The sequence below is a fragment of the Gopherus flavomarginatus genome, chromosome 3 (genome assembly GCF_025201925.1).
Source record: "Gopherus flavomarginatus isolate rGopFla2 chromosome 3, rGopFla2.mat.asm, whole genome shotgun sequence".
In the NCBI taxonomy this organism is placed as follows: domain Eukaryota; kingdom Metazoa; phylum Chordata; order Testudines; family Testudinidae; genus Gopherus; species Gopherus flavomarginatus.
This window is the reverse complement of record NC_066619.1, coordinates 169,376,059-169,389,376: the sequence shown is the minus strand read 5'-3', so window position 1 is coordinate 169,389,376 and position 13,318 is coordinate 169,376,059. Positions and strand designations below refer to the sequence as shown.

The following is a 13,318-nucleotide window of genomic DNA, read 5'->3' as shown; positions in this document are numbered from 1 at the left end:
GTCGTGTGCAAACCATGTTCACTTATCTATCTACTCCAACAGGCCTTCAAGTTTTCATTCAAGAAGAGGTCTGTACAACAACTCTGCACAGCCAGGAGCCATAACTATTTATTTTTGTTGTTGTTTTTTATTTAATTGGGTTGATATTTAGAATGATCACTAGAGCTGTGTCAGAATGAAAACTCCCTATATCCAAATACCTCTTGACTAGCGATTGAAAGCATGAGCTGATGTGCAGTGTCACGCTATAATCTCCTTATATCCTTTAATATATTTCTGCATACTAATTATTGTCCTTTTCCTTCTAATAATATGTTGTTATAGCCCATCTTCTGTCAGTTTCTCAATTTTCAGGGTAATACTTCCCCACTAAAATCTCCAAATTCAATATGGTTATAACAATTAAGGGCCCAGTATGCACTGTGCAAGGACTATAGGATTGGGTCCTCTATGTAGAAATGCTTTTCTGGTCTTCTTTCTAAATTTATACTTAAAGAAAACTTCGAGGTCATTTCACTTTTAGATGCTGTTACAATGAAGAACACTATAATCACGACAATATTACTACTCTAATGCTCTTGCTGCACTGACATGTCTATTATTACATAGAAGTGCTATTGGCATTTTCTCTGAACCACAACACAGCGCTGTTTTCCTAGGCATCTATAAAGAATACTGTCTATGCTTTGCTGACTTCAATTTTTTTATTTACAAGTTGTTATTCTTTAGCCAATATCCTACGGTGGTTTGCTTTGGATTCTGCTTTGATGTTCCCTTATTTCTGAGAAATGAGAGAGGAAAGAAGCTATCTGCACATATACTATAATGAGTTGAATAGCGTAGTAGGTCTACCTGAGAAAGCCACTGATTTCAGTAGGTGTACCACATGTGGATTTAAGGTCCTGGCCTTAACACCTATAGAAATCAATGGAAAGACACGCTTACTTTGAATAAGGCCCCAAGACAGAACTTGCCCAGAATGTGGTCTCCAAATAATCCATCCAGACACTCAAATTAGTTTCTGCCTTTATTAAACTTGGTCCTCTAATCCTTTATAAGCTCAGTTCTCACTAAAGCTTATTGGAGGAATGCGAACTTGCAGCAAGGCATTACAAAATTTCCATTGCAAAGAGTTACCAACATTGAAAGAACTCCATTCAAAGCCTCTTTATAAGATTAACCTTCCTTGTAGACTGCAGATGACATCTGAACTTCCTATGCTAAAAAAGTGAGAGGAGGGTTTAAACTAGTTTATTCTTAAGTATCTACTATACTTGCTTTGTGATGATCTAGGCAAATTACAGTATGTATTTTCACAGTGCATATATATTTTAAAAATATATTAAACCACAGATTACAATTACATTTTAACATATATTTTATAAATAGTTCCAAAGGTACTTTTTAGTGGTATCAATGATTTTGTAGGGGAATCTCATCAGAAATGCTATCCAGATTTACTTCAAAATATCTACTTCAATAATATTTTGTAGTTTGGTCAGCCTGCAGTATTTGAATTTCACCATGCAAACCAGTGCCTACCTTAGAGGGCTGAATTTGTATTTCAAACAGTAGCAAGTCTTCACCTTGTACATATTTTTGCTGTTCATATGATGTTATTCATAATTTGTATTTTCTACTTGGAATTAATGCTATCCTAATCCATCCACGCACATGCTAAAGCTTGGAGCAATAAGATCATCTGGAACATATTTCTCAAACATATTACTCAGCTCCTTCTGAAATCAATGACAAAACTCCCATTGGCCTTTTAGATGGATGATTTGAAGGGTAACAGAACCCAGCTTTCCTCTTTAAAGTGTGTGGGTTTATTTGTTTTTGTCTTTTACATATTGCTCCATCCATAGTAATGAAATACCAGACACTCTCCTGCTTTTTCATTAGGGTTTACGTATTTAATTTAGGACAAAAAAAATCAACAGAAAAAGAACTTTCAATTTACCTGAGGTGCCTTGGTTACTATGATATTCTTGTGTACGGTTTCCATGGCCACAGCCATCAAATGAATCTCTTTTAGTGTTTGCCAGACTGTGCTGTGTTGTGCACACATCCTCTCTTGTCCTACGGCAAGAGTGTCCGATCGCAGACGGACCCCAGCAAACATACCCATACTCTGAGACTATGCTGGGACACCATTGAAATCTTAGAGCTTACTACTCTGTGTGTGGAAAAATCCTTGATGTTATTGTTCAGTAAATCTCAAGTCAACTTTACATCTTGTACCTGAAAGAAATCAAATAGGCCCAAGGAGATCTGGCAAGGCAATGCGGTCAAAGAAGCATAATCTAGTCCAGGGGTAGGCAACCTATAGCACAGGTGCTGAAGGCGGCACACAAACTGGTTTTCAGTGGCACTCACATTGTCCAAGTCCTGGCCACCAGTCCAGGGGTTCTACATTTTAATTTAATTTTAAATGAAGGTTCTTAAACATTTTAAAAACCTTATTTACTTTACGTACAACAATAGTTTAGTTATATATTATACACTTATAGAAAGAGACCTTCTAAAGACTTTAAAATGTATTACTGGCACACGAAACCTTAAATGAGAGTGAATAAATGAAGACTCGGCACACCACTTCTGAAAGGTTGCTGACCCCTGATCTAGTCACATATTTTGTTTCATCAGCTATACTAGCTTTGACCCTTTGTTTATTTCCTTGCACCACTGTTGCTGTGGATTTTTCCATTTTGCTCCCTCCCTAGGCCATGTTGTCAAGCCGCCACTCTCTTTATTCAAGTCTCATTCAAAAAAACCTATTCTCCTCCTATAGTGCCCACCAGAAGCAAGTTTATATATAATGGACCTGATTCACCACTTTGTTATTCCAGTTTTACACCATTTTATGCCAGTGCAACTCCACTTCTCAGCTGGCCACTTAGACTAGCAGTTTCCCTCATGATTCTGAAACAACTGCTTTCCTCCAGAGACTCCTTTTTGCAGCAAAAACATTCCCACTGTAATTTTGTTTCTGTTTTTCTTTAAGGATGGTGGTGATTTTGGACTGGAAGTTGTTTGCATATGAAACTACATGTACATTCCTGAAATCATCACCTTGTGTCTACTTTACACTTCAATCAGGAAGGAGAAGCTCCAGGTGTTCCTGTACACATTGTGGGGGTGGTGATTTGTATGACACTGCATCCAGAGTGCTAAGTGTTTGACAGTAAAAGGCGGTCCCAGTCCCAAGGAGCTTACATTTTACACAGAGAAGGCTGGCAAAGGGAAGGGGAGTAACATGCAAGTAGAGTGATGGTTGTCACATGTCATGAAAAACTATGCTCCCTGGGGAGGCTTCAGCCTCAAGAACTTCTTCCCTCAGTTCATGTGGCTGGGGGGAGTGGTAGTGCTTCATTTGGGAATTGCCACCTATTGGGTCCAGGTCCAGTGCTGTGAGGGCGAAGGGCTTCACACATTCCCTGCCACTGCTGTTGGTCCCCTGGTCTCCTGCTAGAATGGTAAATTCCTGTCCTTAAAGCAGTGGTTCTTAACCTGGGGTGCACGCACCCCCTGGGGGTGCGAGATGCCCTTTCTGGGGGTGAGAGACATGCCAGATTTGTTAAAAAGATAAATCACTGAAAACACAAATTAAGCACGGGCATATAAGTACAACTACTTTGTTTCATCCAACCTATGTATTTATTAACATTATACATTTTTTAATGATTAATATACAAACAAAAATATATCTAGGTTTAAAGAACTGACCTACTTCAATTATTTTTGATAAGGGATGCGAGAACATATATTGATTTTTGTTAAGGAATGTGAACATATTTTGAGAACCAAAGGGGTGCAGGCTGCAGTAAAGGTTAAGAACCACTGTATTAAAGGAACCAGAGAGTCATGCTGCTTATTCACCTCCCAAGGAGGAGCAGCAATCTCTGGAAGAATCTGCAGAAACTCATTCAGAGCCCCTGTTACCTACCAGCTGTGATGCTCAGGAATCTAAGTGCAACTGAGGAGAGCTAGTTCTTGTGGGCGGATTGCTTGGAGCATTCAGGAGGTAGGGTTGGACGTATTCCTGGAGCTTTCATCACATGATATAATTTTTAATTCCTGGAGACTCCAGGGCAATCCTGGAGGTTGGCAACTCTACTGGGAGGCTCTAATGTCATAGTGATCATGTGGTGCTGTGTGGGCTGCAGGCACTGGCTAGCAGCAAACACATGAATTACAGTAAGGAGGCTGTAATCGGAAAGTCTGTTCGAGCTAGAAGAGACATCAGTTTGCAGGAAAGCTTGGAGGCTCACTGACTTGTCCCCTGTGCAGGGAGGGTTCACAGCGCAGAGAGGGCGAGAGCCTGGTGTTGGCTGTGAGTGGCTGTATTGTATCGTTCTGCTACTGGGATGCTGTAGGGGGTTGAGGCTCCTTAGCTGAAGTCCTTCCGTGACTTGCAGCAGGGAAGTGCTGTGTGTTACCAGTGGATTTGCAAACTGCAGGAATTGATGCAGACAGATCCTCATCCTTATCACTGATCTTTGTAACATCCATGTGCCACAGGCTCATGGCTGCTTTGCTCTGCACTTGCGGTTGTAGTTGGATGCAGAATTATGACTGCTGTTGATTTAGTTAAGATTTCCAAATTAGTCTTTGAGTAGACTTAATGATTCTCTTTCCTTTGGAGGTTTCCTTGCAAAAAAGCAGTTTTGTCTCTTGCAAGAAACAGTGATGGGATATTTGGATTTGTGTCTTAGAGGTTGTGGTGAAATGAATGGTAGTTTTCTTGTTGGGTAGAAGGGGGGTAAGAGTCTCTAAAATGTGTTACTGACAAAGAAAAATGTATGTGTATGCGTTGCGCAGACCCTTCCTCTGTCCAGAACCGTTGTAGGGTTGTCAGTAGAAACCCTAGAGTTTGTGTTATATTGTGTGAAAACTATTGAAATGCAGAGCTGCAGAGAAGGGTAGGAGGACTGTAACCAGTATTCTTCAAAGAGAACAGGAAATCTGCCTTCTGGGAAAAGATATCTAAAATGAAAGATTTCCCCTATTGTTTGGGGGCATCAGAAAGTAAATTCCCATTTTTATTTGAAGGCAATGGTTTGAAAGTGAGTTTTGCTCCAAGCTGCAACCACCTTTTTACTGAAGTATTTATAAAAGGATAATAAGAATGAGCTTTTGAGAAGGCACGCTGAGAGATTTATTAATAAAATCCTGCATGATTTCTAAAAGGTCCCCAACCCAAAGGATTATTTTCTACAGGTTATTAGGGAGTTTTATTTCTTCCTCCCCATATAAACAGGTGTTCTGGGTTAGAAAGAAGCTCCTGTCCATAAGATTTTTTTCAAGCAGTGCAGAACAATAGACTATTGTGAAGTGAGGTGACTCCACCCTGATTCCACTTTCTTATCAAGAGAATGAAGATCAGTTAGTAACTGACCTTTTTTAGTAGTGAGCTATTGAATTAAGGTAACCTTTTTGTTAGAAATTATTAGTCAGAGAATCACAGATGTTGAATTTCGTCTGAGTGAAGTATTGGTAAGGAGTATTGAATAGTGTCTTTGGGTGTTTACAAATCTAGGTTGTCTTTACCTTGCTTTGGCTCTGATTTCATGCTTTTCACAGGAAAAAGGAAATCACCAATATTACTTATTTATGTCCCCTAAAACAGTCTCAGTTGTGCTAAGGTATCTGACGTGTTTTTAGTTGCTTATTCTGTGAGGGAAAATATTTCAGAGGAAAAAAGCCCAACAAAGTACATATTAAGCTCAAATTATTACAAGTAATTTTATTATGTAGCCGTGTTAGTCTGGATCTGTAAAGGCAGCAAAGAGTCCTGTGGCACCTTATAGACTAACAGATGTTTTGGAGCATGAGCTTTCGTGGGTGAATACCCACTTCGTCGGATGTTCAGGTGGCTTTTGTGTTGCATTTTTTTAATCACGTTCAGTCATGTTTACTTCTCTTTATCCCCATGTTTTCTTAACCGTTCAGACGAGTGAACGGAATTGCAGTGTGCGGTAGTAAATGTAATGTGATTTCCAAAGATAACCTGGTATTAGTCTGCTCAGCGATGGTAACAGAGGGCCTGATCAAAAGCCTATTAAGATAAATGGAAAGACTCTCTTTGACTTCAGTTGGCTTTGGATCAGGCTCCTAATGTCCATCTGTTATAATTGTTGAATCTGGACTTTGGCTCCTCAGCAGGATTCGGGAATTTGCTTTCAATTTCATTTCAAGTAGAGATAAAAATCACATCTTCTTGTTTTTCATCTGTATTGTTGGTGGCTAAAATATTTCATGGGACGTGGTTTTGTAATAAATCTTGCTTATGCTATTGCTGGATTATTTTATTAATCTGCAGCAATCAGCTTACCCTAGCAAACTGTAGGTAATTATGCCGACTGTGTACAATCCTTGACCTGTCTTTTCAATCTAGGCATTAAGCTGCATTGATATAGTACAATAAATTATCACTTGTCAACAGTGCTTGAGTTTTCGAAGTATAATTTAAGAGCTGTTCTAGGACTACCAGACTTGTAGCTTTGAATAAATAAATAAAAGCCTCTTGCTCTAACTACTTCATGTCTCTCTCTCTCTCTCTCTCTCGTGATTTATTCAAATAAATATATTGCCATACTCGAGGTAAGCGCTGCCCAGAGCCTGCATCCGTGACCCCCTCCCACGCCCAGACCTCCTTCCCCAGCCCTGATTTCCCCCTCCTGCCCTCTGAACCCCTCGATCCCAGCCCAGAGTACCCTCCTGTACCCCAAACCCCTCATCCCCAGCCCTACCTCACCCTAGCATCTGGTCCAGTTGAAAGTGAGTCCCAAAACTTCCATTGGCCCTGATTCTGCTTTCTTCATCAGTTATCTCAGGAGTATCTCCACTGAAATCAATAGTCACACCAGTGTGAGCCCAGAAGTAGGTTAATCGATTTCTTTATCAGCAGGTCTGTACCCAGATTCTTAAGTTTTCTGAATTTTTTTAAGGTCATTGATGTTGAGCATAATGACTCGTGGTTTTGAAAACAAATACATGATTTATAACATGCTGCTTTTGAAGCGTAAATGTAAATTAATGCCCGCTTGGTTTTGTCTACAGTGGATAGCTTTTGTCACATACTGTATATTGCTGTGTACAATGTTTGGGTCTCTTTAACTGATACCATTTAGTCATAAAACACAAGCAGATATCTCATGTAGTAAACAAAGCAGCAGATTTAAGTTAGTGCTAATGTGTTCCCAGTCAGAGCCAAAAGCATTTCAGGGTTGTTGTAACACACTGGGCACACAATCCATCCATCTAAATGTCTGGAGGAGACTAAAGATATAGATTGCCCTGTTGTACAAATCAGCTCACATGAGAGCCAGATGCTACTGTTTCTGTCAATAAGTTAGCTGAGTGGAGTATGGGAGTGGAAGGATGATCCTGTGGTTAGAGTGGAAGCCTGGGACTCGGGAGTAGGACAGAGTGAATAATTGATATATTTTTTTTTTGTTTGCTGGCCATTTGTGTGTTTTTTGTGTTTTTTTTTTTTTAAACTGGTTTGGGTTGAACTGAATGGAGGAGGAGGAAGTGGATGCCTTCCTTATAAGCTTATCTCGCCTGGGACGTGAGAGACCTGCATTCAATCCCCTTCCCCTGCCTGAGGAGTGGCCAGGAAGCTCTGCACACTATCCCGTCTGCAAGTGCCGCCCCCTCAGCTCCCATTGGTCGTGGTTCCTGGCCAATGGGAGCTGTGGAGCTGGCATTTGAGGTGAGGCAGTGCATGTAGCTCCCTGCCTGCTCCTATGCCTAGGAGCTGTAGTGGGGACATGCAAGTGCTTCTGGGAGCTGTGCAGGACTACGGCAGGCAGGGAGCCCTGCTGTGCAGTCGACTGGATTTCTAACGGTCAGCGGTGCTGCCAGAGTCCCTTTTCAACCAGGCGCTATGGTTGAAAACTGGACACCTGGCACCCTTAGGCAGATGGGGGAAACTGATCCCTGTAAGTGCCTATAGTGCCTTGCCTATGGGGGAGCACGGGGTTAAACTTGAGCTACTAACCTGAGTTCGTTGCCATGCCTTCACTACTATTTTAACCCAAAATTGCCAATGCAGATTAGCTAATCCAAGTTAAGAACACACCTTTTTGCAATGTAGACACACTCTGTGTCTCTCTAAAATGAGGATAATAGTACTTCCCAACCTCACTGGGTTTTGGTGAAGATAAATGTATGAAAGACACTGCAGTTTTCAGAGATTATTTTAATGGGGACCAAATAGATACTGTAATAGAATATGAAATTAATATTTCGAGGTTGGTTTTAGATATATTTTACTGGTAATATGCTATGTCCAATGTCTGTCAATAATTCTTAAATATTGATTTGGGCCAATTACTTAGCATAGCCTCCTGAACTACCTGTTGTATTAAACTGATTGCCTAACTTATGTTGATGCAGAATTCCAGTTACTGAACATGATATTGAATATTTGTTGTCATGGCTGTGGTTGAATTTTATTTGTTCCTTAACCATATCAAGGAACAACAGACATTTTAAAAAGTATGGTCTTGAGCCTTCAGCAAATACTTATTAATGTGAGCAGTCCCATTGTAATCCAGTATTGTTCAGGTGCATACATGTTTGCAGGATTGGCCCCTGAATGCCAGTGGTTCCCTTGAATGAGACTACTCAAGTGAGTTAGGGCCATTGGTACATATCAGTTTATCATGAACTAGAATAAATAATAATCTGGAATTTGGTGTCATGTTTAGGCTGCTAAGTACAATCAGTATTGAAGTTTATTACAATGTAAGAAATTGAAGTGATATCTGTCTGCTCAGAAGCTACATGTAAATACATGGCTCTGTTTTCCTAGAACTACCTTAATGAGGTAATCAATACTTGGTTAAAAATTTAACAAAAACTAAAATCTTTCTTGAAAACAGTACTCTGCATTTAAATAAAAGTAGACATGGATATGCCTGTAATGCACAGCAATTAGACATAACTTTTAAAACGAATTCTTCAAGAAGGTTTTTTTTTCCTTTTATTTTTAAAGACTTGGTTCTTGAAATATGGATTTCTGCATTAATGTGATACAGTAGTAACATCACCATGGTGCTAATGCTACAACTTTCAGGAAATCAAAGCAGAGCAGGTCTGTATTCTATCAGTGCTGCAACATCTGCTTTCAAATCTATAGCAATTCTTCATACAGCAACATCTCTAGGTTCCATTATGTGAGTAAAATATATTTATAATAAATCAACTATGTGTTGAACTTCATTGGGGAGAACATAGTTCAGTTTCTAGAAAGATGTTAGAAAACATACACATAAATATTGATATATATTTAAAATTACTTTGCACACCCCCATAAATTTACTTTTAATTGGATGTTGAATACTGTGAGTATTCATAATGTATGTTTGCAAAGTTATAGACTGTAAGCTCCAGTCTGTTACCCTGTATTTCATGTATTTATTTATGCAAGAACCAAATGGGTATAAAGTGCTACCAAATCAGAATGATAGTCTTTTATTCTCACCCGACACTCATGACAATAACTACACGTGATGCAGAACAATGGCAAATTAGGCTCTCATTACATTCTATTTTTGCCTGTACTCTTAATTGTATTTTTTCAAAATATTCAGGCAATTAGAAGAATATTATTTAGAAACTATGCAGCCAGATACCAGTTTCTTAAAGGGTATGCTGAATGTGATACGCTTTGTAAAAGACAAAATGGCCACTCATTAGTAGTAAAACCTCTAGAAATAATTATGATGGTAATAAAAATGATATTTCCTATGAAGTCTCATATCCTTTATATGCTTGCCCACCCACATAGGAATTTACAAAAACAAATAAACTATTCTATTGACAAGTCTGAAGTGAATCAAAGTAATTAGAAATTGAACAAGAAATTGAAGTTCCAAATCATCTGTTACTTAATATTCACAATAAAAATAACTTCTCAGACAGAGTTCAGAACCAGTACTCCATCCTCATCATCTGAAAGCTGCCTTTGACGCTCTCCTTGAAATCTTGCCCTCCCTTGTCTTCTGTGACTCTATCCTCTCTTAATTCTTTTTTTGCCTCTTTAATTGCTCCTTCAGTCTGTCCTTCTGAGGATCCTTCTCATTCCTGTTCCAGCTTTCTGTGGGGAATTTCACAGGGCTCTGTCCTTGGTCCTTTTGTCCCTCTACACCAAATCTCTAGGTAATCTTATCAGAAAACACAAACTCAACTGTCATGCTCTGTTGATGTGTTTTGTTCTGTCCAAACTAAAATTTTGTCCTGTGTCTCTGACATAGATGTGCAGTCATCAGCTCAAGCTCAGCATGATTAAAACAGAGCTTTTAATCCCCCCACCTACCCCAAGCCCTCTTCACTATCTCCTTCCTCCATCACTGTGGACAACACCGCCATTCTGCCTGTCACTTGGGATGATAATATGGATGTCATCTTTAACTTGGACCTCAGTCTAGGTTTTCACATCAAGGCTATGTCTAAATCTTGTCAATTTATTCTGCCTAACATCTGTAAAACACGGCCTTTCCTAGCTATTCCCACAGTTAAATCTCATGTCCAGGGTGTCATAATCTCAAATCTTGATTACTGTAACATTCTTCTCTCTGGCTCAGTGGTGGAGCCAAGATTTGCAATGGAGGAGGAGGCGGCCGCGATGGGTCATTGATAATGCCACCTGTAATTATACCTGTTGGCTTGCTGATTTCATGTTACCATGCCTGCTACACTCTCTTCCCAGGCACCGCAACCCTAATCCTGGCCCAGTGTGGAGGGGAGGCCCCAGCCAGGGTGAGGTGCAGGAGCCGGAGAGCGAGCCTGCACTCACCCAGCAGTAGTGACTCTTCTCCCACAATGATGGGCCCAGCACCCCACTCTGGATGTTGCGACCTGGCATATGCGGTTGTAGTGCAATTCAGGTTTGGCTTGGCTGCCCCTCCATCAGGATAGAGGAGTTGCTGGGCCAAATTTGAGTGAGTGGTGTTGCAATATGGTGCACAGGCGGTTTAGGGCCAGGTGACTCTGTGCACCCAGGTGCAACACCTGGATCTGGGAGCTGTGCACAGCCCTATGGAACAGGAGCTACCACTGCTGAGTGAGCACAAGGCAGGCTCATTCTCCATATCCGTGTGAACATTTGTGTCATGCACCTCCTTTTGTCAATTGCATACTATATTTGAAAAGGTGCTGTGCATGCACCTAAAGGCCACTGAGGGTGGGGAGATGATCGTCCTCCCATCTCCATTTGCCTATTAGCTTCACCCCTGCTCTGGCCTTGACAAATGCAATCTTATGCTGTTCATATCATTTCAGAATGATGCTGCAAAGATCATGTTTCTAGCCCGTCACTTTGACCATGTCATTCCTCTTGTTTTTGCATCCCTCTACTGCCTCCCCCTTCTGTATTGCATCGGACAAAAGCTACTTGTTCTTCATGTTCAAGGCCTTCCACAGCCTATCCCTACTCTGCCTATCATCTCTCATTGTTAAATTTTCCAACAAGCACCTTCATCCTTTTTCCAATGCTGCCTGTCATTTGAGAGGAGCACCATGTAAATAGCTGCAAAATTAACACATTATCTTCCAAATCCTCCTTAAAACTCTCCTTTATATGATATCTACAAAAAACTTGACAACAATTAGGCCTCTGGTGTGCTGAGACCACTGCCTATCATGCTGACTAACATTGTTTCCTTGTACTATCTGTCTTTTTTATACTTGGATTGTAAGCTCTTTGGAGCATGGATTGTCTTTTTGTTCTATGTTTTGTGCAGCACCTATCACAGTGGGGTCTTGGCCTGTAACTGGGGCTTCTCGGCACAACTTGAATACAAATAATAAATAATATCTCATCCAGCGTAGCCTTTGTTATCGCATATTTAACAACAATTAGCACAACTGGATGAATAGTATTAATGGAGGGTACATGGTTTATATTACACCCTCTTAAGATTATAGCTGATCAGTAGGCCTGAAAGCAATGAGAGCTTTGCCTGAGTCAGAACTGGGGATGGGAACAAAGGAGGCTGTTTTCTGAAGCCATAAAATATACACCGCTTCTACGAAAATGATTCTGTTGCATTGTATTCCCATTTTTGTAATGATGGTCAGAAATGCAACCAAGTGCTTGGTTACTCTGCGGAGATGTTTTCTCTCAGCTTGAGTTAATGTTAACACGTGCTGGGCATTTTGAATAGCAGGTGAAATGAATACCACTACTGTTTTGGGGGATTTTTTTTTTGAGTGGCTGTCATATGCTATTGAAGTATGATTCAATTCAAATGAATGCAACAGTGTGCTAAAGGGGGGTATGTGGTATCTTTCCAGGCTTCTCCGGAACTGTGTTCTCTCTCTCCAATATATTGCACACTATGCAAGCGTAGAAAATCACTGGAAATATGAAGATTATTTTATCTTTTGAAATTGTTTGTTATGACTGTACAGAGCTATGTTAATTTTCTGCTTGGGTATTTGAGAAAATACTGGTAGATTTTGTGATGAGAAATTTGTAGCTTAACATTTTTAAATACTGATTGTACAGTATGTGAGTCTAGTTATTAAACCTGGCCATAGGACTTCAATGGAGCATCTGCCTTCACTTTTGCTGCTGCATTTTTTGTTCTCTCCTATTCCATCCTCCCACCCCACTGCCCATTTTCACTTGTAGCCTTGAAAGCAGAAATTGAAAATTCTTGTCTGCCTGTCTTCCTGTGTTTTTTCATAGTTCCTCCATCTGGAAGCACAGGCCAGAGATCTCAAGCATCTGTAGGGCTAGACAAAAATTAGACTTTAGTTTTCACAAATTTTTGAAAGAAATGGGATTTTTTTGTTCATTTTTTTTTCAGGAATCTTTTTGTGTTTTTGATGGAAAAAATAGAAAAGAAGCAGTGTTTTTATTTTAATTTAAAAATAAAAGGTGCAGAAAGGCAGTTGAATCTGCTTTTAGCAGTTGAAAGGGAAACTGGTGGTGTTTACTCATTAGATTAGATTTCAGAGACAAAAATATCCCAGTGGTTAGAGCTGTTATGTCCTGCATAATCTGTGATGCAAAAGGGGAAATGTTGCTGCCGGGGCAGAGGAAGAGCAGCTGTCTGATTAGTTTGAACGGCCAGATACAAGAGTCACTACAAGAACTCAGCTCAAAGCTATGCCGCTGAGGTGGGATTTGAAAGACCACTTCAACTGTCAGCCATAGGAATGCGATGCTGTGAACTGTGCTCTACCTAGCTCTGAAGTTTTGGGGGTTATTAGGATCAGGGCCGGCTTTAGGCCAATTCCACCAATTCCCCTGAATTGGGCCCCGCGCCTAAGAGGGCCCCGCACCCAGTGAGAATCC

At 40.3% G+C, this 13,318-nt stretch overlaps 1 protein-coding gene across 2 annotated transcripts in view; it reads left to right on the top strand.

Annotated features, from left to right (window-relative positions):
• The window catches only part of ANK2 (ankyrin 2), a 591,714-nt gene that overhangs the window by 42,276 nt on the left and 536,120 nt on the right, over positions 1 to 13,318 (top strand). The window contains exon 1 of one of the 2 annotated variants that reach the window (XM_050943954.1): positions 4,267 to 4,336. The exons of the other annotated variant lie outside the window; for it this stretch is intronic. The gene's annotated coding sequence lies outside the window, so the exon portion shown is untranslated. Of the gene's footprint in view, positions 1 to 4,266; positions 4,337 to 13,318 lie in introns of those variants that run through there. 2 annotated transcript variants of the gene reach the window in all.